A 25,009-nucleotide genomic window follows, 5' to 3' on the forward strand; every position below is an offset into this window, starting at 1 on the left:
CCCCCCCCCCCGCCCTGCGGCCCGAGCCCCTCCAGATCCTTCTCCCGACCCCCCGGGCCGCTCCAGCCACAGCCGGCCCACGGCTCCCCCGGCCCGAACCCTTCCCCCGTCCGCCCCACTTACCGCCTGCGCGGCCCAGCGCCAGTCCCCGGCTCCCCCCGGCCGAGAGGCAATAGCTCCCGGGCCCCGGTTTATATTCCCCGCCCCGCGGCAGCGGACCAATCAGACGGGGGGCTCGTTCCCTCGCTCGGCGGCTGCGGACCAATAGAATGGCGGGGAAAGAGCAAAACGTTCTAAATGGGTTTTGTCCCACGCCGCGGCTCGTAGGCCCGCCCTGCGTGGTGCACTCTGGGAGTTGTAGTCCCGCCCGGGCCTCGGTCACGTTCGGGGGAGTTGGAGTCCCGGAGCAAGGGGCGGGCGGACCCGCTTTCCCAGCAGTGTGACGCTGCTCACCGTGGGCTGGATCCCACACGGTGTCTGTCACGTGGCTCCCCGTGTAAATGCCGGGGGGCGCTCGGCTCTCAGCGGAGCGGGCCCGAGCAGCACAAGGCGTGTGAAGGGCTCGGGGCAGAGCAGGGGCGCGTTGGGCGGGGGGGGGCGCTGTGCCCTGGGCAGAGCTAGTGAGAAGCGGTGGGTGTCAGGGCGGGGGCCTGGCGGGGATTGATCAGACCCTTCCTCAGCCGGGGAGGGGGTGTCAGAGGCGGGGCTGGGGGCACGGCAGGGGTCTGCTTGGAGCTAACGCACAGGCCCCTTCATCCTGGGGAACAGCAGGCCACTAGCATGTAGAAGGGCAGCCACCCCCATGGGTTAGGTGAATGCTCCTTTCCACAGAGAGGGCAGCCGCCCCGCGGCACCAGCGTACAAGCTGCAGCGAGCTGCTTTTTCTTTCACTCGAAAGTTATAAATCCCACCTCCTTAGCAGCTGCCCTTAGTGACGGAGGATGCAGGGTCGCTCCACGCCCTCCATCCTCCACTTACAGTCCTTTGGCCCTAGGACAGATGGGCACAGCCTATCATCCTGTAGTCAGAAGCAAAGGTTGCTAAAGATGGGCTACTGCATTACTGTTGATTACAGGCATTTAGCCCCATCTTCTGCACTGCCACTAGTCCCAGCTGGAGACGGGCACTGAATGGAGCAGACTGTTGGGGTGAAGCTATACAGCAGCTCCTTGGGGGGAGCTAGGCGCAGAGTCACAAACGGAGCGAGGCGCCTAACTCCTGTGGGTTTGGATTGGAGCTGGGAATCTGACTCCATTTGTTCACCTGGCCCGTCGAGAGCAGCATCTTTGGTCCGGTAGTTAGGGATGTATCAGGCCCCATAGCACAAAGTTAGCCTCAGGCTGTTGGGTTTCATTCCTGGGCTGTGGTACTGCACCCCGGGGCATCAGTGAAGCAGTGCAGAGGAAGAACCCTCCACGGGGCCCAGGACCCTTCTGCAAGCTGTCTGCAAATCCCAGCTTCTGCTCCTTGAGCACCTTCTAGCAGCATCTCCCCCGGGGAAGAAGGGGCCCCACCCAGCATGGTTCAGTTCTCCCCCTGCTGCAACACGGCTGCCTAAACAGGAGGGAGGAAGAGCCCCGTGGAAGGTCCTGTACAGCATTTGGCCCAGAATTCACAAAGGTATTTTGCTGATTAACTCCCATTTATTCAAACGCCTTTGAAGAGCTGGTGCTGTGTCGCCGGGGTGCGTGGATTGAAAATGGCCCGTAAAGTGCTTTGAGATCCTCTGACTGAGGGAGAGGAAAATCATGAGCACTAAAGCGATGTAACACAGCTGGGGTTTAGCAATCTGCATGCCAAGGGGACATACCGGCAGCAGGCAGCTCAGCTCTGCCCCTTCCCGCATTTCAGCCTCTCGCAAGGCTGACAGGGCCCACAGGGCAGGAGCAGCCCTACGGTGCATAACCCCACCTGCTAGCTTCACGGAAGCCCTGCCCCAGCGTGACACTCGCTCTGTCTTGCAGGGAGACAGCGGGGGGCCGCTGGTTTGCCAAGATGAACTCACCTGACGCCTAGAGGGTATCATGAGCTGGGGCACGGGGTGTGCTGAACCCAACTACTCTGGGGTTTACACCAAGGTGGCCGAATTCCTGGACTGGATTTATCAGATCATCGAGGTAATGGGAGCAAATGGACAAAGGCCTGGGTGGATCTCCAAGGAGAGGCTAGAGCAGAGCAGGGTGTTGACTCATCAGCTCTGTCATCCTGGCTACCACCAACCTATATATTTATATTATATTATTTTAACCTGCCCCTTTGGTCACTGCTGGCCAATGGGTACATTCCTTCCTGATTCCCAGGACAATGTTTATAGGGGGATGGGAACGGAGGTGGGTTTAAAATACCCCTGCCATTCTAGATCTAGTGCAGGTCCTGGGAGAAAGTTAACAGCTCTGTCCTCTGCAGCAAGAGCCTTCCAGAGGCAGGAAATCAGAAACGCAAGCCGGCTCCCTCTGCTTTGGACGGCGCAGAGCTGAGAGGCACAGAGGCAGGGCAATCAGCAGCACAACATGCACCTAAATACAGAGGGATGGAAAAATACTCCAAAAGGCCTAGAGGGCCCTGCTCCCTGTGGGAAAGGTAGGTGAGACAGCTGGGATCTTGCAGGCACAAACACTCACCAGTGCGTCCATACACCACAGCCGGAGCACCCCCCGGTGCTCCTCCAACCAGCTTGGGGTCTTCAGATCTTGGCCTGCCTCACTCCCCCAGAAAGACAAAAGCACAGGAAGGAGAGGAACAAGGAACAGAAGCTACAGGGGACATTAGATTAAAGGGGAGACCCTGACTTTACAAAAAATGCCTAAAACTCCCACTAAGTTTCCGTAGATCAGTTGCAACTAACAGCAGGGCCTTGTGAAAGTTATTCTCTCGCTCACCAGCTCATTGTTGGAAGTGTCTTTACTGTATGGGAGCAGAGGGAACACAAGTCAGTTTCTTTTTTCCATGGTCTGTTTCTAGTCAATATCAGGACTGTGCAGCAACACCCTGAAGTGTTTGAATGTAAGACAATGCAGGGGGAGGTTTTTTGTTTTTAAAAGAAAATTGCCAGGAAAACAGCTCATTTCTCTGATTCGAATGAAAATATTTCTATTGATCTCATACGCTTAGAGGCCCAAAGCGTGTGGGGAGCAAACAGAAAAATCAACTTCTCCCCTGTATCAAAGAGCTCTGTCACAGCCTGCACTGTGAGCTGCTTACAGCTGCTGTCGGAACAAGTGGAGATATTTCGGAATGCTCTGGTTCCACCCCAGGCTTGCAGTCTCAAGAGATGCCGACGTGGTCGGACCCAGTAAATACATGCAGAGCAGGCTGTACGTTTATTCTGAGCTAGATGCAAAGCAGAGAGAGCCCTGTCTGTAGTGAAAACCCCCAAGAGCAGGTCCTGCTGTTCCATCGGTTGCTTTATCAATATGACTGTTTTCATAGTGGACAGGTGGTTAGCGGGTCAGTAATCAGATACATTTGAAGCTGTTGGAGCAGGCAGTGGCTCCTTGCCGTAGAATTAGTTGTAACAATACCCAAACTTCATATCACTGGAGCGAGAGGAAGTTATGCAGGCGAGAACTGTGCTTGTAAACTAAGCAGAGTTGAAATATTCAGGGGTGTAGGACTGGTTGGGGAGAGCAAGATCCAGAGAACTGCATTGGTTTCATTAAAGGGGTCAGAAGAGCGGTGGTAGAAATAGATATCGGTATTAACGTGTAGTTGTACAGCTCAGGCGAACGATTGCCTTTTCCTCTCTTCCAGGTGAGCGGACGGCAAAGGGCCCCTTGCAGCTGAATTCTCCCCCACCGAGGTAAAGAGTTTAATCCGAGCCTTGTTCCAGAACACAGAGAGGAGAGCAGCGGCCCTTGCGGAAATTAAATAGCCTTGTGTTTACTCCTGTGCAATAGACCTTTTCCTGGGAAAGCAACAGTAAATCAGGTTTCAAACTCTTATTTGGATTTAACCCTTTTTCCTAATCAGTTTAGCTTTATGAAAGCACTTCCTAAAGGCCTGGCCAATGGGGAAAAACTTCACCCAGCTCAGCATCTATACAATAAATGTAGCAATTTAATGCAGCTTGGCCTCCAAAAGCAAAGGAGAGTAACTCCTTGGCACTAGCCGGTGCTACTTCGTCCACTACCCAGAGAAGTGCCGTGGTGTAAAACTCTGGCTCCTGACATGTAGTCTACCAGCCCGCACCCATTTCGGGCGATACGGGGTAACTTATCAGCTAGAAAAATTTCATTGCTACCGTGCTAAGCACATTTGTGGAGGTCATCACTGTGGTGGCGGCAGATTCTGGAAGCGGCGCAGTTTTTCTAGGTCATACAATGTTTAAATGGGACCGGGCACCAAATTTGAAAACATCTGAAAATCACAAGAAGGGCCGTAACTCAGAGGCATAGTTTAATTTTGACCAAAACCGTCAGTCTTCTAAACACAAATCATATTGTTTTGGAAGGTTTGGGAAACATTTAGCCCCGGGTGATCAGCTTTATGCAAGTTCCTGTACTCTCTTACCTTTGGTTAAAGCAAGTCTGTAGTCACACGACAGTCAGAGCTTGTTTGTACCATATAATACATCAAAATATTTGTCATTATCTGTAGAATAGACTGATCTGAGAAGTTTTTTCTGTCTGCTATTTTTATTAAGTTATACAGATGACAAGATCCCCACCCTCTAATTATAAAACATATATTTACGATATTGTCTGCTCGGCCAGAGACATAAGCCTAAAGCACACATGGTACAAATATAGTTTCAGTAATAATACATGTGAACTCCTTATAGAACAGTAATGATTCTTAGTAGAATGGCTGTAGAGCATGTTGTATGAATGTGTCGTGTGAATACCAAAGGATAGCCACGTGCTGTCAATGTAACCCCTACGTCTAACGATGGGCTATTGAATGCCTAACGCAGCACCCCTTTGAGCTAGATTTACTCACAAACATCGTCTCCGTAATTTGCAGATAGTTGAAACTTTTCTGCTCCCACCCAGAGTCTCCGCCCTGTTCGATAGTCTGCTGCTTACACTCGTACCTGTCACAGCTGCACGCATGGGAGCCCAACAAATCTTCCCTGCGGCGGACGGATCTCGTTGAACGGGGTCTCTCACAGCCACACTGCACAAAGGGAAGGTGGCTTTTGGAGCCGGCGGCAGCACCACCATGGTAGGGATGACACGTCCCCTGCTGTCTGTCACCCATAGGGAATGCCCTAATCATTCGGTCCTGGGCTGCTCAATGTTGCCTGTTGAAGCTGTTCCACTTTATTTAAATAGCACCAGGGTGAGGTGAGGTGAAACGCGAGGCTCCCTCTCTAATCCAGTGGTTGGGCTTCTCCTGGGGGCTGTGAGAGCTGCTGGTTCAAATCACCCTTTCTGCTACCCCTCGAAAGGTGTGTGCGGGAAGAGAAACCTGCTGCAGCAGCCCAGGTCTGTGTCCCGGTTGTACAGCTAGAGTGATGGAGGCGGTGCCCGTTGCATTAAAGAGCAACTGGGAAAGGTGTTTGCTATCAACCTCTCTGTAGTCCAGTGGCTTGGGGCTTTACCCAGCATGTGCATGATGCAGGTTCAACTCCTTCCTCAGCCTGTTGAGAAGGGACTCGAAGAGCCGTCTCCTGCCTCCAAAGTGAACATGCAGCTGCTGAGCTAAGAGGGGTTCTCATTGGGGCCTGGCGGTGGCATCTGCGTCCATTTTTTCTGCCGTAATTGTTCTATTCTTCATTACATATTCATTGGGTCGCAACTCTAGCAAGCAAGATTGTGTGGTCTAGTGGTTTGGGGTTGTGGCCGCCCTGTGGGAAGCTGGGATTCACATCTCCTTTATGCTGCCTGTGACAGGATTCGAACCTTGGTCTCTTACCTGGCAAGTGAACGGCCTAAGTGCTGGGCTAGGCAGTATTCTGCCCCTGGGGCTCCCTTGCTCTTGTCTGTTGAAGCTGCTGCTCTTTCATTACATACTCATTAGGCCAAAGCACAAACAAGCAGCCCCGTGTGGTCTAGCGGTTGGGGTTGTGGCTGGCCTGTGGGTGGCTGGGGTTCAAAGCCCCTTTATGCTGCCCGAGACGGGATTCAAACCTTGGTCTCTTACCTGGCAGGTCAATCCTCTAAGTGCTGGGCTAGGAGGTATTGCAATGGGCTGGCTCGCTCAGTGTATCCTATTGAAGGAGGGGCCAATGTCATTAGGTAATTAAACAGTCACTGGGCAACTCTCACAGCATGAGTCTCTCTGTGGCCCAGTGGTTTGGCTCCCTGTCTTTGGAAGGGGGCCGGTGGGGGTTCCAATCCCCTTTATGCTGGCTGAGCCGGGATTTGAAGGGTGATTGCCTACCTCTTAACCCAACGGCCTAAGTGCCTGGCTAGGAGGTAGTGGGCTGCGGGGTCTCCCTCAGTCCTTTCTGTTGAAGGTAGGCCACATTCAGTAAATATGACATGAGAACTGGCCAAATCGCTCTGTGTGATTTCTGCTGTAGTCCTGTGGTTTGGGCACTTATCCCAGAAGTAACAAGGTGCTGGTTCAAATCCCTCCTCTGAAATGGGAGGGGAGTCTCAATCTCTTACCGCTCAAGCGTCCCACTTTAACTATATATTAACCGGAGCTAGGTAAACTCTTGTGTCCCCCTGCGGTATGGGGGTTAGGGTGCTCGCTTGCGCTGGGGGCTGACCCCGTTTCAGATCCCTTCAGAGTAGGTTGGGGTGGACATCTCAATCTCTTACTGGTCAAGCGTTCCACTTTAACTATATATTAACCGGGGCAAGGTCAGCTCTTGTGTCCCTCTATAGTACGGGGGTTAGGGTGCTCGCTTGGACTGGCCGCTGACCCCAGTTCAGATCCCTTCAGAGTAGGTTGGGGCGGGTGTCTCAATCTCTTACTGGTCAAGCGTTCCACTTTAACTATATATTAACCGGGGCAAGGTAAGCTCTTGTGTCCCTCTATGGTACGGGGGTTAGGGTGCTCGCTTGGATTGTGAGTCACCTGGGTTTAAAACCCGGCTCAGGAGAGCCTTTGATGAGTGAGAGGGAGACCTCTCCTAAGTGAACAAGAGGCCAGTGGCAGAGCAGGAGGGCCTGGTGGTGAGAGAGGAAGACGAGCAGAGAAATAAGAGGCCAGTGGCAGGGCAATAATAGGCCAGCAGGAGGGCGGAGAGGAAGATGAGCAGAGCAATAATGTGGCAGGGCAGGAGGGCCTAGGGGGTGGGGCTAGAGAGAAGAAGCAGAGCAATAATAGGCCAGTGGAAGAGCAGGAGGGCCTGGTGGTGAGAGAGGAAGATGAGCAGAGCAATAAGAGGCCAGTAGGAGGGCCTGGAGGAAGATGAGCAGAGCAATAATGTGGCAGGGCAGGAGGGCCTAGGGGGTGGGGCTAGAGAGAGGGAGACCCCCCAGGCAGAGCAAGAGTTGAGAGGCAGGGCAGGAGAGAGGGAGACCCCCCAGGCAGAGCAAGAGGTGAGAGGCATGGGGGGGAGTGAGAGATGGGGAGACCCCCCCAGGCAGAGCAAGAGGTGAGAGGCAGGCCAGCCTGGGGGGAGTGGGAGAGAGAGGGAGCCCCCCCAAGCAGAGCAGGAGGGTGTGGGGGGAGAGGCCAGAGGTGGTGGTGAGAGGAGGAGGGAAAGGGGGACCTGCAAAGCAATATGGCCCCCCCCTTAATAGAGCTGACTTGTCTCTATTAGAGGGGGGTGATATTGCTGTGCTCTGCAGGTCCCCCTTTCCCTCCTCCTCTCACCACCACCTCTGGCCTCTCCCCCCACACCCTCCTGCTCTGCTTGGGGGGGCTCCCTCTCTCTCCCACTCCCCCCAGGCTGGCCTGCCTCTCACCTCTTGCTCTGCCTGGGGGGGTCTCCCCATCTCTCACTCCCCCCCATGCCTCTCACCTCTTGCTCTGCCTGGGGGGTCTCCCTCTCTCCTGCCCTGCCTCTCAACTCTTGCTCTGCCTGGGGGGGGTCCTCCCTCTCTACCCCCTCCTGCCCTGCCACATTATTGCTCTGCTCATCTTCCTCTCTCTTACTTCAGGCCCTCCTACTGGCCTATTATTGCTCTGCTACTGGCCTATTATTGCTCTGCTCATCTTCCTCCAGGCGCTCCTACTGGCCTATTATTGCTCTGCCACTGGGCTATTATTGCCCTGCTCATCTTCCTCTCTCTTACTTCAGGCCCTCCTGCTCTGCCACTGGCCTCTTGTTCACTTAGGAGAGATCTCCTTCTCACTCATCAAAGGCTCTCCTGAGCCGGGTTTTAAACCCAGGTGACTCACAATCCAAGCGAGCACCCTAACCCCCGTACTATAGAGGGACACAAGAGCTTACCTTGCTCCGGTTAATATATAGTTAAAGTGGAACGCTTGACCAGTAAGAGATTGAGACACCCGCCCCAACCTACTCTGAAGGGATCTGAACTGGGGTCAGCGGCCAGTCCAAGCGAGCACCCTAACCCCCGTACTATAGAGGGACACAAGAGCTGACCTTGCCCCGGTTAATATATAGTTAAAGTGGAACGCTTGACCAGTAAGAGATTGAGATGCCCACCCCAACCTACTCTGAAGGGATCTGAACCGGGGTCAGCCCCCAGCGCAAGCGAGCACCCTAACCCCCGTACTGCAGGGGGACACAAGAGTTTACCTGGCTCCGGTTAATATATAGTTAAAGTGGGACGCTTGAGCGGTAAGAGATTGAGACTCCCCTCCCATTTCAGAGGAGGGATTTGAACCAGCACCTTGTTACTTCTGGGATAAGTGCCCAAACCACAGGACTACAGCAGGAATCACACAGAGCGATTTGGCCAGTTCTCATGTCATATTTACTGAATGTGGCCTACCTTCAACAGAAAGGACTGAGGGAGACCCCGCAGCCCACTACCTCCTAGCCAGGTACTTAGGCTGTTGGGTTAAGAGGTAGGCAATCACCCTTCAAATCCCGGCTCAACCAGCATAAAGGGGATTGGAACCCCCACCGGCCCCCTTCCAAAGACAGGGAGCCAAACCACTGGGCCACAGAGAGACTCATGCTGCGAGAGTTGCCCAGTGACTGTTTAATTACCTAATGACATTGGCCCCTCCTTCAATAGGATACACTGAGCGAGCCAGCCCATTGCAATACCTCCTAGCCCAGCACTTAGAGGATTGACCTGCCAGGTAAGAGACCAAGGTTTGAATCCCGTCTCGGGCAGCATAAAGGGGCTTTGAACCCCAGCCACCCACAGGCCAGCCACAACCCCAACCGCTAGACCACACGGGGCTGCTTGTTTGTGCTTTGGCCCAATGAGTATGTAATGAAAGAGCAGCAGCTTCAACAGACAAGAGCAAGGGAGCCCCAGGGGCAGAATACTGCCTAGCCCAGCACTTAGGCCGTTCACTTGCCAGGTAAGAGACCAAGGTTCGAATCCTGTCACAGGCAGCATAAAGGAGATTTGAACCCCAGCTTCCCACAGGGCAGCCACAACCCCAAACCACTAGACCACACAAGCTTGCTTGTTAAAGCTGCGACCCAATGAATATGTAATGAAGAATAGAACAATTACAGCAGAAAAATTGGACGCAGATGCCACCGCCAGGCCCCAATAAGAACTCCTCTTAGTCCAGCAGCTGCACGTTCAGTTTGGAGACAGCTGTTCAGGTCCCTTCTCAGCAAGCTGAGACAGGAGTTGAACCCGCATCATCCACAGGCTGGGTAAGGCCCCAAGCCACTGGACTACGGAGAGGTTGACAGCAAACACCTTTCCCAGTTGCTCTTTAATGCAAGGGGCACCGCCTCCATCGCTCTAGCTGTACAACCGGGACACAGACCTGGGCTGCTGCAGCAGGTTTCTCTTCCCGCACACCCCTTTCGAGGGGTAGCAGAAAGGGTGATTTGAACCAGCAGCTCTCACAGCCCCCCAGGAGAAGCCCAACCACTGGATTAGAGAGGGAGCCTCGCGTTTCACCTCACCCCGGTGCTATTTAAATAAAGTGGAACAGCTTCAACAGGCACCGTTGAGCAGCCCGGGACCCATGATTGGGGCACTCCCCAGGGCGGTAGGTGAGGCCTTTTCAAATCCCTTCCCGGCAGGCCAGGGGGAAATGACGCCCGTAAGAACGGCCAGACTGGGGCCGAGCCAATGAGCCTTCCGGCCCGGTCGCCGCTCTTCCCGCGGGGGGCGGATGCTTCAACGGCAATGACCGGAAGAGGGCAATGAGCCGGTGAGCTACGCCCACCCTCTGGCAGCCCTGTGGTCTCAGGATGCCCGGAGCACTGGGCTGCGTCCCTGACGCTCTTGGCTAATAGCTTTGGTGGAGCTATTCTCCACAAACTCACTCATTCGTTTCCACCCTCTGCTTACAGTTTGGCCTTCACCCCATCAACTGGCGACGAGCTCCACGGGCCGACCGTGCGTTGTGGGAAGCCGTGCGGCCTTTGGTTTGGTTTCACGTTTGGTATTCGTGTCCTCGGGTCACCCGCCTCGTGTGCTACGTGCAGGGGTAACTAAACGCGTCCTTAGTCACTTCACACCTTTTATAGAGCTCTGGCACCTCCCCGCTTCGGCATGGCTCGTCCACGCTGAAATGAGACCAGGGCCCCGTCCCGCACTCAAAGGGGAGGACCCTAACACCACTAGGCTGAAAGTTACATGACAGGCCTCAGCCGCCTTCCCCCTCTCTCCTCAGCTGTTTTGTGGGGCATTCGCAGGTACCGAACAAGCTCAAAAGAAACGGTTTAGTCACCTGCGGGGTTCCTGGCCGTGGCTGGCAAGAATCCTTTGGTACCGGGGAGGGGAAGACGCTGGTTCAATTTCCTTCTCCCTGCCCGATGAGGCGGGATTGCAGTAGGGCTCTGCATTGGCGCAAGTGTGAGCCCCAGGAAGGGATTATAGGAGCTGGGTTGCTCTTTGTGGCAGCCTGAGGCTGGGCCACTTCCATTAAAGAGCAGTTGGGAAAGAGCTCTCCCCCCAAATCCCTCGGTAGTCCAGTGGCTTGGGTCCTTACCCAGCCTGTGCATAATGCAGGTTCAACTCCTGTCTCAACTTGCTGAGAAGGGACCGGAACAGCTGTCTCCAAAGTGAACGTGCAGCTGCTGGACTAAGAGGGGTTCTTATTGGGACCTGGTGGTAGCATCTGCGTCCAATTTTTCTGCTGTAATTGTTCCATTTTCATTACATATTCATTGGGTCGCAACACTGGCAAGCAAGCTTGTGTGGTCTGGTGGTTGGGGTTGTGGCTGGCCTATGGGAGGCTGGGGTTCAAATCCCCTTTATGCTGCCCGTGACGGGATTCAAACCTTGGTCTCTTACCTGGCAGGTCAATGCTCTAAGTGCTGGGCTAGGAGGTAGTCCAATGGGCTGACTCCCTCAGTGTTTCCTATTGAAGGTGGGCCAATGTCAATAGGTAGTTAAACAGTCACTGGGCTACTACTACACCGTGAGTCCTTCTGGTCTGGTGGTTTGGCTGCCTTTGTTTAGGAAGTGGCAGGTGCCAGTTCAAATCCCCTTTATGCTGGCTGAGACGGGATTTGAAGGGTGATTGCCTACCTCTCAACCCAATGGCCTAAGTGCCTGGCTAGTGAGCTGTGGGGGTCTCCCTCGGTCCTTTCTGTTGAAGGTAGGCCACATTCAGTAAATATGACATGAGAATTGGGCCAATGGCTCTGTGTGATTCCTTCTGTAGTCCTGTGGCTTGGGCACTTACCCCAGACCTGACAAGGTGCTGGTTCTAATCCGTCCCCTGAGCTGGGAAGGGCATCTCAATCTCTTACTGCTCAAGCGTCCCACTTTAACTATATATTAACCGGAGCAAGGGAAGCTCTCAAGTCCCTCTATGGTACAGGGGTTAGGGTGCTCGCTTGGATTGTGGGTGACCCTGGTTCAATGCCCTGCTGTGTGGGACAGGAGGGCCTCTGGTGGGTGAGAGGAGACCCCTCCTAGCTGAGCAAGAGGCCTGTCACAGGGCCTCTTGCTCTTTTAATTAAAGGGGCTTTTGCTGCTGAGCAGTAAAACCCCCCCTCTCTCTCTCGTCCACTGTGATCAGGATACATGCCCAGGTTGTGGCAGACCCCAGGGCACTCCCCTGCTCTTTTGAGGGGTGTGAACTGGGGGCCCCCACCTCCTGGGGGAGAGTCACTGGTGAGCGATCCCTGTCCGAATCCCCTCTCCGTCCCAAGAAGACAATGGCCTCTTGAGAAAGAGAGGGGGTTCGGACAAGGATGGCCCACCGCAAAGGACAGTCGCCTAGGAGGCAGGAAATCCCTGTGCAAATCCCTGCTGAAGAGGCAGCTGGGGGATTTGAACCAGGATTTCCCACAACCCAGGCGAGTATCCTAACCACTGGACTAGAGAGAGAGCTGCCGGGAGCCTCGCCCAGAGCACATTTAACTAAAGTGGAAGAGCTTCAACAGGCAAGAGGAAAGCACACCCAGCCCTATTCCTGAAAGCGGATGGCACAGGGACCAGGACAGATTTGAACCCCTGTCTCCCAGGGACTAAGCCCAGAGCCTACCCACTGGACTACCGAGGGGACCTGAAGAAGGGGTTGACCTAAACAGCATTTAATTACAGTGGAACAACTTCCACCGGCAAGAAAGATGAAGCCCCACAGGGGACGTGCAGCAAGATTACAGCTGACGTCCATCCAACGTCCGTTTGAACACAGGCCGAGGGGAGTTTTGAACGCCCCTTACGCGCAGCCCAAGCATAGGGCTAAATCATTGCACTAGAGCAGGAGGACTGTAGCAGCCTTTGCCCAAACACTAGTTGTTTAATATGGATCAGCTGCAACAGGCAAAAGCAGAGAGGCTGCCCCTCACACTACACCAAAGAACACACCAGGGCTGCTGGAGATGCCTTCTTACAGGCCTTGGCAACAGGCAGATTGGACGGCTCCCTCCGTCTTTCCAGTTCATGCCGATCCACTGTAACTACATATTAACTGGGACAGAGCTTCAGAGTGGGGATACATTTGTCCTGGACTCTTCTTTACCTGGCACGTCCACTCTGGGGATGGCTCTGCTCCTTAAGCCTGACCCTTGCTTTGCTCCTAGTGGCTCTGTTTAAAGAACAGACAAAACGCTGCATCGGTTCCATGCTCTGGGATGGGAGAGTCTCTCAAATCACAAGGGTGAATACTGTTGCTAATTTGGAAGCAAGACTAAAATCCTGTTACGTTGGGGCAGGGGGTTGGGTAAAGAATGTAAATGGAGGTCAATGGTCATCTCTGAAGCTCTGTGTAACATGAGATCAATAGAAATATTTTCATTCAAATCAGACTGTCGGAGAAAAACTTAGTTCTCGCTTTTTCTTTGGGTGCAGCAAAATCAAATACTTTATTATTTCTCCAGTAATTACAATGGAGGGAGAGAGTGCCATAGGACACAGGGTCACCCCAGTCCCGGACAGGTCTCTCAACTGGTAAACAATTACATCAAGCCTTTATACCTTTGTTACAGACAATTTCTAGCAATAATACAGACGGTAAAAAGCAACAAATACATTTTGTTTATACATAAGCTTTTCTGCTATCTTATTTGTCTCACTACTAGAAAAAAGCAAGACTGCATATTGCAAGGTCGTAATAACTTTCACACAGTTCACTCTGTCTTACATTATCTTGCTTCTACAAATCTCACGTCATTAGGGTCACAGCTAGCCTAACTCATGCTAACTAACTAACATTCATTAAGATCTCTTCAAATCCTTGTTAATTATTAATTGGCTTCCACAAGACAAATGAGCTGTTTTCATCCTAGGAAGATTGTGGAATCTCTATCGGTGGAGCGTTTTTAAGAACAGCTTGGACAAACACCTTTCTGGGATGGTCTAGATAACACTGGGTCCTGCCTCAGTGCAGAGAACTGGATGAGATGACCTACTGAGGTCCCTTCCAGTCCTACATTTCTATGATTCTATAATCACACACAACTAAGCTTCAACTCTAAGATTACAGAGCGCTTTTTGAAAAACATGACATGAATAGAGATAGAAGAGTCATGATCATTTATTCACGATGGAGACCCAGGAAGAAGTCAGTGGAAAAAAAAAATACAGAAACACTTAGTGATCTTAAGTCATTTTCCCAGCCTCCTTCCTCACCTCTTGCAGCTGTTTCGGCACACTCAGAACTAACGAGTCTCGCTCCAGCTGCTGCTTCAATTCAGTAAATTCAGCAATAGCCACATTCAGATCTTGCTAGACCTAGAACAGCAGCACAGACAGCAAGGCTACAGCAGTTCATTTACAGTAACCAAAGGCTAGGAGAGCCATTTCTATTTCAAAAGTAACACCGACATGACAACACGAGCGTGCTGCCTGAAACGTTCGTACCTCCCAAAGTTACAAACAACACCTACGGTTATTATAACTGAAAGAAATTAGAAGGAAAAGAGGTTCTATTTCCCCAGTGTATTTACCCAATGCAGTAGACAGAAATGTATATATATTCACTTTCTCTGTATGGTCAGATTTTTTAACCTCACTAGAAAGACCCTGTTAAACAGCAGAGGAGAAGAAAAACTCGTTTAAAAAAAACAAACCATTATTGTACGGTAATTTTTGAAAAAAAGTAGAACAGGGCGATATCAAATTGCAGATCTTTAAAAAAAAATGATTCCAGTAAAAAAATTCCAGAGTCCCTTTAACAGTTTTCTAAGTTTAAATTAGATAAATGTCAATTTGAAAAGTACAGTTTAACTATACATTTTAAAAGCTTCCATAGGCATGCAAGATCAAGAGATGTGTTTCTCCTTTTTTTAAAAAAAGATCCCCAAACTGTTAAATAAACAAACGAACAATCTCCTGCATTGTTTGTTCCTTAAATACTGCAGCACTAGGAACCCAAAGCTGAAATTGACTACAGACAAGTGGAACTGATGTCACCGATTGTTATTGTATACACCGAGAAACATGAATACACAGCAACAAATAAACAGAGACAAGTAAAATGGATATTTAAGATTCTTTCACTTTTAACATAGCATAACTGGTATCAGATGTAAAAGTTATTTTCACAGTGTACGATTTTTGAGTTGATCATCCTCCTCTGCGAAGAAAAAATCCAGATGTAATATCTCACCTGCATTAGAGCCTTTCTAACTTACATTTCAAAGCCAGAGTGGCAAGGCAGAGAACAGCTAAAAGAATTAGTCCAGGGGTATAGAAAGGACGATGGACACAAAAAATATAAGCGGGCCACAGGAAGGACAGTCTTCCAATCAATATACAGAAAATCTGGGCTCGGTTCCCAGTTCTGTACAGAATCTCCGTGTGACCTTGGCCAAGATCATTCCACTGCTTTGTGCCTCAGTTTCCTCATCAGCAAAATAAGAATGATTCCTCCCTATCTGAATGCAGAGAGGCTTAGAAGATAAATGCATTAATATACACAAGAGGCTCTGAAACTACTGTGATGAGCAACACGGAAAACCATTCAGCTACAGCCCGCCCTTTATTTATATCCCAGGTCTGCTACATCATACATTGGTATGTTTCAGTCAAGGGCACTCTTTATAAGAGGCGGCTATTCATCCTGGAATCCTTAGCCAAGATCCTCCTCCCCTGCCTTCCTGTGCAGCATGCTCATGGCTGCACATCAGTGAGGTTGTACTGCTTTGGGATGATGCAGGATGAAAGCTGCTAGATACAGATAAAGTGAAACCGCTGCCGTGTCACCTCATTTTCGATCCTGGATTTCAGTAGGCCGATGTTGCCGGACAGACTGTCCACTTGTGACACCAAGTCCTCAGCGCTCTGCATGCTTGGGAGGAACTGGTTATACTTCTTGTTAATCATGTTGCAGACTTTGCCCTAGGCAGAAAAACAAACACCCATAAGGTTGCCAACTCTGACTGAAGCTATTCCAGGAAGTTTCTTTCCCCAACATGTCATAATGTCATTTTCTTAAAATATCCTATTAAAATCTCCCAGGTTGCTTTCAATAATCAACAGGAGATTGATGCCGATTCTGGGAGACTCCAGGCCAATCCCTGAGGGTTGGCAACCCTAAAGACCCACAGAGAGAAACCCCAAGGCTGTGGCTACAGGGCCAAAGCCTCCCACCCCCATCGGAGCCCTCTCTGCAACCCCACATCGTTGAGATGGGCAGAATGATTTCGCAGTTAGCAGGACAAAGAAAGTAGCTCAAAGGGAACGTCCCACAGGCTAGGGTGGGAGCAGCACAGCTCCTCATCCACAGATCCCCCATCACTGACAGCCCACCATCCAGACCTCATGCACCTCCCCTCAGATCCCCCATCACTGACAGCCAGCAAAGGTTAGCAGGAATCACCGGTCCAAAGCACCCCACCATCCAGCTCCTCATGCACCGCCCCTCAGTATTACCCAACCCCTAATGCCCAGTGCCCCGACACTCCAGTGTCACCCACCACCACGCTCACATCCTGTCCCTTCCCTGGACCCCACCAAGGGCCTTTCTAACCCTCCTTAATTTACTCCCCAACTGCCCCCTCCCATGATCCCACAATCATCCCCTGCCCCCAGCACTCCCTCTCCCCCTGGAGTCCCCCTGTCCAGGGTCCCCATAGGCAGCCCCCGGCCGAGGTCCCCTTCTCTCCTCCCCCCTCCCCAGCACCCCTGCTCTGCCCCTGTCTACAACACAAACACACACTGGGGTCCCCTCCATACTCCAGTCCCTGGATCCCCCCTCTGCCCCCCGGGTTCCCCCCACACCCAGCCCCCTGGATTTCCCCCTTGTCCCCCAGATCCTCCCCACACCCAGCCCCGGGAACCCCCTCTGCCCCCCCCCGGATCCTCCTCCCCCCGACCCCTGCATCCCGCCCACTGCCCCCCGGGCCCCTCCCACACCCAGCCCCGGGAACCCCCTCTGCCCCCCCCGGATCCTCCTCCCCCCGACCCCTGCATCCCGCCCGCTGCCCCCCGGGCCCCTCCCACACCCAGTCCCGGGAACCCCCTCTGCCCCCCCCGGATCCTCCTCCCCCCGACTCCTGCATCCCGCCCGCTGCCCCCCGGGTCCCTCCCACACCCAGCCCCGGGAACCCCCTCTGCCCGCCCCCCCCCGGATCCTCCTCCCCCCCGACCCCTGCCCCCCGGGTCCCTCCCACACCCAGTCCCGGGAACCCCCTCTGCCCCCCCCGGATCCTCCTCCCCCCGACCCCTGCATCCCGCCCGCTGCCCCCCGGGTCCCTCCCACACCCAGCCCCGGGAACCCCCTCGTCACGCCCCCCCCGGATACTACTCCCCCCCGACCCCTGCATCCCGCCCGCTGCCCCCCGGGTCCCTCCCACACCCAGCCCCGGGAACCGCCTCTGCCCCCCCCGGATCCTCCTCCCCCCGAACCCTGCATCCCGCCCACTGCCCCCCGGGCCCCTCCCACACCCAGCCCCGGGAACCCCCTCTGCCCCCCCCGGATCCTCCTCCCCCGACCCCTGCATCCCGCCCGCTGCCCCCCGGGTCCCTCCCACACCCAGCCCCTCCCACACCCAGTCCCCAGGGATCCCCCCCCCCGCCCCCGTAGACCCGCCCCACCCCCAGCCCCGCCGGTCACCCCCCCGGGCCCCATCCCCAGCTGCCCCACGCGGCGGCAGAGCCGGGCGATCCGGGTGCCCAGATCCTCCTTCTCCAGCCGGCCCGAGTGCGCCAGCACCGCAGCCACCAGCGAGGGCGGGAGGGACCCAGCGCGCGGCACCACGGGAAAGCGAGTCCGCCCGCCCCTTGCTCCGGGACTCCAATTCCCACGAACGTGACTGAGGAGGCCCGCGCGGGACTACAACTCCCAGAGTGCACCACGCAGGGCGGGCCTACGAGCAGCGGCGTGGGACAAACCTATTTAGAACGTTTTGCTCTTTCCCCGCCATTCTATTGGCCCGCAGCCGCCGAGCGAGTGAACGAGCCCCCCGTCTGATTGGTCCGCTGCCGCGGGGCGGGGAATATAAACCGGGGCCCCGGAACTGTTGCCTTTCGGCTGGGGGGGAGCCGGGGGCTGGTGCTGAAGCTGGGCCGCGCCGCGAAAGCGGTAAGTGGGGCGGACGGGGGAGCCGCGGGGGAGAAGGGGCAGCTCTTGGGCAGGGGGGCTGGGCTGGGGCGGGGAGAAGGGGGGGAGAAGGGGCAGCTCTTGGGCAGGGCGCTGGGCTGGGGCGGGGAGAAGGGGCAGCTCTTGGGCAGGGGGCTGGGCTGGTGCCAGGGGAAGGGGGGTGGAGAAGGGGCAGCTCTTGGGCAGGGGGGCTGGGCTGGTGCCAGAGAAAGGGGGGGAGAAGGGGCAGCTCTTGGGCAGGGGCGCTGGGCTGGTGCCAGGGGAAGGGGGGGAGAAGGGGCAGCTCTTGGGCAGGGGCGCTGGGCTGGTGCCAGGGGAAGGGGGGGAGAGGGGGCAGCTCTTGGGCAGGGGCGCTGGGCTGGTGCCAGGGGAAGGGGGGGAGAGGGGGCAGCTCTTGGGCAGGGGCGCTGGGCTGGTGCCAGGGGAAGGGGGGGAGAGGGGGCAGCTCTTGGGCAGGGGCGCTGGGCTGGTGCCAGGGGAAGGGGGGGAGAGGGGGCAGCTCTTGGGCAGGGGCGCTGGGCTGGTGCCAGGGGAAGGGGGGGGAGAAGGGGCAGCTCTTGGGCAGGGGGCTGGGCTGGTGCCAGGGGAAGGGGGGGCAGAAGGGGCAGCTCTTGGGCAGGGGCGCTGGGCTGGGGCGGGGAGAACGGGGGGAGAAGGGGCAGCTCTTGGGCAGGGGGCTGGGCTGGTGCCAGGGGAAGGGGGGGAGAGGGGGCAGCTCTTGGGCAGGGGTGCTGGGCTGGGGCGGGGAGAAGGGGGTGAGAGGGGGCAGCTCTCAGACAGGGGCGCTGGGCTGGTGCTGGGGGAGCTCCTGCACCAGAGTGTTGGGCTGGTGCCATATGGGGGGGTTCAGGACTTGCTCCTGCACCGGGGCCTGCAGGGGAGGTGGCAGCTGCAAATGGGGAAATGCCCCTTTGGAGGGTTCTGAAAAGCTGCCTGTGAAGGGGGGGAAGCGCTTTGCACCTGCCCTTACCCGCTCCAGAGGCTGGGCCCAGCCAGGTCCGCTCCTGCTTTGCATCTGGGACACCCACACTCCCCTGTGCTCTTTGCAGTGACCTGGATGTTCGCTGCCTTTCCTCTGGCCTGGAGGACATTAATTCTTCCAGGAGATCTGGTGGGGAAATGGATCTGAGTTACTGTGTGACCTTCCTGACAAACTTTACTTTCCTGTCAATTTCTCACTTTGTTCAAAAAAGCAAACACAAGGAATAAATGGTTTTCAAGGGTCTTTGGTTTTCCAATAAAAGCTTCCAGTTAATCACAAGTGTGTTGGATTTTTCTTTGGGGAGAGAAACTTGTAGCACAAGTTCCAACTTGTTACAGTGTGGTGGTTCTTCCAGTGCTTAGGAGAGGGGTGTGCAACCTATGGCATGCATGCCAAAGGTGGTGAGTGAGCTGATTTTCAGTGGCACTCACACTGCCTGGGTCCTGGCCATAGGTCTGAGGGTTCTGCATTTTAATTTAATTTTAAATTAAGCTGCTTAAACATTTTAAAAACCTTATTTACTTTACATCTAACAATAGTTTAGTTACATATTATAGACTTATTGAAAGAGACATTTTAATGTTTTTAAAAGGTATTACTGGCATGTGAAACGTTAAATCAGAGTGAATAAATGAAGATTTGGCACACAACTATTGAAAAGTTACTGCCCCTGGCTTAGGAGGTTCTGAATTGGAGTTTGTGGAGCTTGATTTAAAATCCCTCCCAGCTGCTTGGCCAGCCTCCCTGGGCACATTATCCCCCTGGTTCTCCAGCAAGGGTTAGGGAAGTCATGTTCTGAGACATTAAACTCTAGAGCAGATGTACTCAGACTGCAGCTTGGAAGCTGCAAATAGCTCTTTAATTTGTCTCCTACAGCTCTTTGCAGCACCTATTAAAACACTGATTTAATTAACCACTCAGCATGCTTTTCCTGTATTAATTTACATTGAGCCATTCCGGTACTGGTGAATTATGGAGCTATAGTAAAATGAAACAATTTATGTAAAGGAGGCAGGCTGGGGGTAATTGCTAATTTAGCTTCTGAACCCCTAAGGCCTGAGCATTGCTGCTCTAGAGCTAAACTGTTGGGGCTACTGGTCTGTGCTCACAGTGAACAAGGCAGGTCCGCTTTACAAGCTAGTTGACATCGGCCTCTCTTAGCGCGCTGAGCCATGGGCGGAGGGGACGCCGGAGCAGTGGCGCGGGAGGGGCTTTCCAAGGGGTAGCTCAGTGCTGAGCCTGAGCCTGGGCCTGCGCCCAGGGACTCAGACAGCCACCAACGAGCCGGACTGGTGACCCCGCGTTCCGCACGAGGCTGCCAGTAACTCGCTCTCCGCTGGGGTCGGAGTCAGCGCCGCTGCCGGTATCTACACAGCGGCAGAGCCCTCGAGCAAAGCGAGGTCCGGGCCCAGCCCCGAGCCGGTCTCCCGCTCCCGCCGGCTCCGGGGCGTCTCCCTGCTGCGGGAGAGTCACCGGGGGACAGAACACGGCCAAGGGGCGGGGGGGGGGGGGCGCTCCAGCCGGTCCCAGCTCCAGCGGCGTCGGGCGCCCGAGGCCCGCGTTGCACCAGGCGGAGCCGCAGCTCACGGGAAGGGGCTGCGCCTCGGAGCAGAAACACGGGGCTTTGCTCCCCCCGTTCGGGTGCGGTATAAAGGATCCAGCCCGGCCCCACCTTCAGCTCCTCCGGCCGGCACAAGCGCGCCAGCACCGCAGCCGGCAGCGAGGGGCACCCGGCGCGCGGCACCACGGGAAAGCGAGTCCGCCCGCCCCTTGCTCCGGGACGCCAATTCGACACGAACGTAACTGAGGAGGCCCGGGCGGGACTACAACTCCCAGAGTGCACCACGCAGGCGGGCCTACGAGCCGCGACGTGGGACAAACCTATTTAGAACGTTTTGCTCTTTCCCTGCCATTCTATTGGCCCGCAGCCGCCGAGCGAGTGAACGAGCCCCCCGTCTGATTGGTCCGCTGCCGCGGGGCGGGGAATATAAACCGGGCCCCCGGAAGTGTTGCCTCTCGGCTAGGGGGGAGCCGGGGGCTGGTGCTGGGCCGCGCCGCGCCGCGAAGGCGGTAAGTAGGGCGGATGGGGGAGGGGAGAGAAGGGGCAGCGTTCGGGCAGGGGCGCTGGGCTGGTGCTGCGGGGCTGGGGGCGGGTCGGGTCTCTGGGGCGGGGGGGGTCGGGGCGGGGGAGTGGGTTTCTGGGGTAGGGGCGGAGGGGGGGAGTGAGTCTCTCGGCCGGGGAGGTGGCGGCTGCCAAGGGGAAAGGCCCCTTTGGAGGGTTCTGACAAGCTGCCTGTGAAGGGGGGAAGCGCTTTGCACCTGCCCGTACCTGCTCCAGGGGCCGGGCCCAGCCAGGTCCGCTCCTGCTCTGCCTCCGGGACACCCACACTCCCCTGTGCTCTTTGCAGTGACCTGGATGTTCGCTTCCTTTCCTCTCCCCTGCGGGGATTGGCTCTCCTGGGGGAGCAGGTAGGGAAATGGATCTGACTTACCGTGTGACCTTCCAGACCAACTGTACTTTCCTGTCAATTTCTCACTTTGTTAGAAAAAGCAAAAACAAGGGGAATAAATGGTTTTCAAGGGTCTCTGGTTTTCTAATAAAAGCTTCCACTTAATCACAAGTGTTGGATTTTTCTTTTGGGGAAATGGGGGTGGGACAGAAGCTTGTAGCAAACCTTCAAACTTGCTATAGTGTGGGGCTTCTCTTGATGCTTATGAGGTTGTGAGTTTGAGGTTTTGCAGCTTGATTTAAAATCCCTCGCAGCTGCTTGGCCAACCTCCCTGAGCACATGATCCCCCTGGTTCTTCAGCAAGGGCCAGGGAAGCCATGTTCTGAGATCAAACTCTAGAGCAGTGATACTCAGACTGCAGCTTGCAAGCAGCTCTTTGCAGCACCTGTTAAAACACTGATGCTTTTCCTATATTCATTTGCACAAACTCAGGGATGTTTCTATGTTTCCAGCACCTAAAGATTTCCCATGTCCTACTGTTTAAATATGAAGCTATAGTAAATGAAACAATGAATTCACACTACTGAGGTATGTTTGGGTTAATGGTTGCTGATTTGGCTTCTGAACCACTGAGGTCTGAGTATTGTTGCTCTAGAGCTAAACTTTTGAGGCTATTGGTATACCCTAAAAGTGAAGAATGCAGAGTTCTCCACAAGTAACTTTTACTTGCTTGTTGACCTCAGCCTCTCTATGTGATGGCAATGAACTGAGCCATATAGGTGATGGGACCCCAGAGCAGTGTAGCTTGAGGGACTTGTTAAGGAGTAGTGCCATGCTGAGCTAAGAGCGGAGGCCTGCTACCAGTAAATGGACCTTTCTAAAGAGTCAGACTGGACTACACCTAATTAAGTACAAGGCTGCAGGAGTTGGAAGCCTCAGGCTTGAACTAGGTCTGTTAGTTGCAGTAGATCTGATTTCTACAACCAATCTAAATGATGGCAGAGCCCTCTCCCAAAGTGATCTCCTATGATAGCCAGTAACTGTTCTGTCTCCCACCAGCTCTGGTGTTCCTGAAATTAAATGTCTGCTCTTCAGTGCAGAAACATTGTGGTTTGTTCCCTACTGTTGTGGTAGCACAAACACCCTGTTTGGGTGCAGAATAAATGATCCCAACACACACTCCTAGCCCCACCTTTTGCTCCTCCACCTAGTGGGAGAGCTGGGAGATCCAGGTGCCCTGGGTGTCCTCCTCCAGCTGGCCTGAGTGTGCCAGCACTGCAGCCAACAGTGAGGGAGATGGGGGCAGCTGTGGGGATCCAGTGCTGGGTCACTGGCCACTTTCTCAACAGTGGCCCCCCACTGTGTGGCATGATGGGTTTAAAAGGCTGGAGTGCCCCTTGCCTTTCCCCAGCACTGCTCAAATTCAGGTACTTCTCCAGCTTCTGATCCACAGCCCCCTTATCAGGGCCAGGTGGGCCCTAACTGAGCTGACTCCAGCTGTGTACCATCCAGAAACATATGAAAGGAAAAGGTTATTTTCATGTTTTGTCAGCAGAGGAGTTAAGACTCACATCTTTAGCTCATACCCAATCCATGTAACTTTCTGTTAAAATAATAGCTAATTGTTATTCAGAAGGCTAATAGGTAAAGGCCCTTAGCAGCTATCAGAAACTGCTAATGGTAAGAATTCAGTATCTGCAGCAGCAACAAGTGCAACTTTGCTTAAAAAAAGGCCATGGGATGTAGCTGATTTCTACAGAGGAATTAGCTTCATCACATTGCAGTGCTACAAGTAGCAGCACATCCCTATAGTTTTCAGTTTTATATATGTGTGTGAAAATGCTAGCTGTAGGAGGGTGCTACCTACAGCAGCAAGAGGTCCAACTTTTGCTTAAAAAAAAAAAATCTGATGTAGCTGATTCCTACAGATAGCAGTCTTACATGCCAGTGGTGTGAGAAACTGCTGCCTGTAGGAATTGGCTTCCTCATATGGCAGTGCTACAGGTAGTACATCCCTATACTATACAGTTTCATACAGGTCTGTGAAAATGCTCACTGTAGGACTGTGCCACCTGTAGCAGTGGAAGGTCAAACTTTGCTTAAAAAAAAGGTATTTCAAGCAGTCTCACCTGTAAAACCAACCTGATAGCTTTCTTTAACAGGGTAAAATGCCTCCATGCAGTAGATGTGGTACATCTTGCCTTTAGTAAGGCTTTTGAAACTGTCTTCCATGACCTTCTCATAAACAAATGATGCAAATGAAACCTAGATGGGCATAACAAGTGGGGTTCTCCAGGGATCAGTTCTGGATGTTTCTTTTCAACATCTTTAATGATTGACATATAACAGCTTTCGAGTTGTACAAAGAAAGTTGTACATCTTTCCCCAGAAGCTGTTTCTTACACTCTATAGGTATCGCTGACTGCTGCAGCGAGCGTATTTCTACACGCAGCAATTTCCCGTACGCTCTAGTGCAAGAAACTGCTCGCTGGAGACATTTGCTCCATCAGGCACCAGTTTAATACAACAGCAGCTTCGAACACTCGACAAGTCCCGGAAAGTGCTGCCGGTAGCACAGTCCTACGAGGAGCAGCGTCCTTCGCTACAGGGGCAGCCACGCGGACCCAGCGCCCGGTCACACCCCCGGCCACCTCCTCATCAGCGGGCCGACACCGCGCGGCACCACGGGAAAGCGAGTCCGCCCGCCCCCTACTGCGGGACTCCAATTCCCCCGAACGAGACTGAGGAGGCCCGAGCGGGCCTACAACTCCCAGAGTGCACCACGCAGGCGGGCCTACGAGCCGCGACGTGGGACAAACCTATTTAGAACGTTTTGCTCTTTCCCCGCCATTCTATTGGTCCGCAGCCGCCGAGCGAGTGAACGAGCCCCCCGTCTGATTGGTCCGCTGCCGCGGGGCGGGGAATATAAACCGGGGCCCCGGAAGTGCTGCCTTTCGGCTGGGGAGGAGCCGGGGGCTGGTGCTGAAGCTGGGCCGCGCCGCGAAAGCGGTAAGTGGGGCGGGGAGGGGCCCGGGAACTGCGGGGAGAGGGCTCGGTGGGGGATACTGGGCCGGAGGCAGGGCCCAGGGCGCATTGGGGTGGTGGGGGGTACGGGCTGGGGGGAGGGGGGCACCGGGCTGGCGGGGGGGAGCTCGGGGAGCACTAGGCTGGTGGTGGGGGGCTCGGTGGGGGATACTGGGCCGGAGGCAGGGCCCAGGGCGCATTGGGGTGGTAGGGGGCTGGGGGGAGGGGTGTACTGGTGGGGGGGCGTCGGGGGACATCCTCTTACATTAGCACTTGCTGGGGAGCTGGCAGCTGCGAAGGGCCTTTTGAAAACCTGCCTGTGAAGGGGAAGCGCTTTGCACCTGCCCTTACCTGCTCCAGAGGCTGGGCCTAGCCAGGTGGTCTACTGCTTTGTATCAGACACCCACACTCACCTGTCGTCTTTGCAGGAAGGGGCAGTGACCTGAATGTTTGCTTCCTTTCCTCTTGCCTGGAGGAGATGAGATCTCTGGGGGATCTTGCTGGGAAATGCATCTGAGTTACTGTGTGACCTTCTAGACAAACTTTCCTGTCAATTTCTCACGGTTAGAAAAAGCAAACAAGGGGAATAAATGGTTTTCAA

At 54.4% G+C, this 25,009-nt stretch overlaps 3 long non-coding RNA genes across 10 annotated transcripts; 2 read left to right on the forward strand and 1 right to left on the reverse strand.

Moving 5' to 3' along the window:
• Positions 1–668: 668 nt before the first annotated feature.
• LOC123354826 lies at positions 669–10,901 on the forward strand. Its single transcript, XR_006574910.1, has 5 exons — positions 669–1,620; positions 1,965–2,117; positions 2,407–2,580; positions 3,751–5,163; positions 10,304–10,901. It is a non-coding gene; the product is annotated as an uncharacterized LOC123354826 (long non-coding RNA).
• A 3,027-nt stretch (positions 10,902–13,928) lies between these two features.
• On the reverse strand, positions 13,929–24,954 carry LOC123354825. Of its 8 annotated transcripts, none has more exons than XR_006574905.1 (3): positions 24,822–24,947; positions 21,427–21,470; positions 13,929–15,749 (listed from the first exon to the last, which is right to left on the reverse strand). It is a non-coding gene; the product is annotated as an uncharacterized LOC123354825 (long non-coding RNA). The 8 variants fall into 8 exon arrangements; XR_006574904.1 differs by lacking the exons at positions 21,427–21,470; positions 24,822–24,947 and adding exons at positions 18,923–19,060; positions 21,264–21,416; XR_006574903.1 differs by lacking the exons at positions 21,427–21,470; positions 24,822–24,947 and adding exons at positions 18,923–19,060; positions 20,607–20,714.
• Positions 20,923–24,972, forward strand: LOC123354830. The gene is made up of 3 exons (XR_006574916.1): positions 20,923–21,004; positions 23,797–24,393; positions 24,837–24,972. It is a non-coding gene; the product is annotated as an uncharacterized LOC123354830 (long non-coding RNA).
• The last annotated feature ends 37 nt before the right edge of the window (positions 24,973–25,009 follow it).

Source organism: Mauremys mutica, chromosome 22 (assembly GCF_020497125.1).
Source record: "Mauremys mutica isolate MM-2020 ecotype Southern chromosome 22, ASM2049712v1, whole genome shotgun sequence".
Taxonomy (NCBI): domain Eukaryota; kingdom Metazoa; phylum Chordata; order Testudines; family Geoemydidae; genus Mauremys; species Mauremys mutica.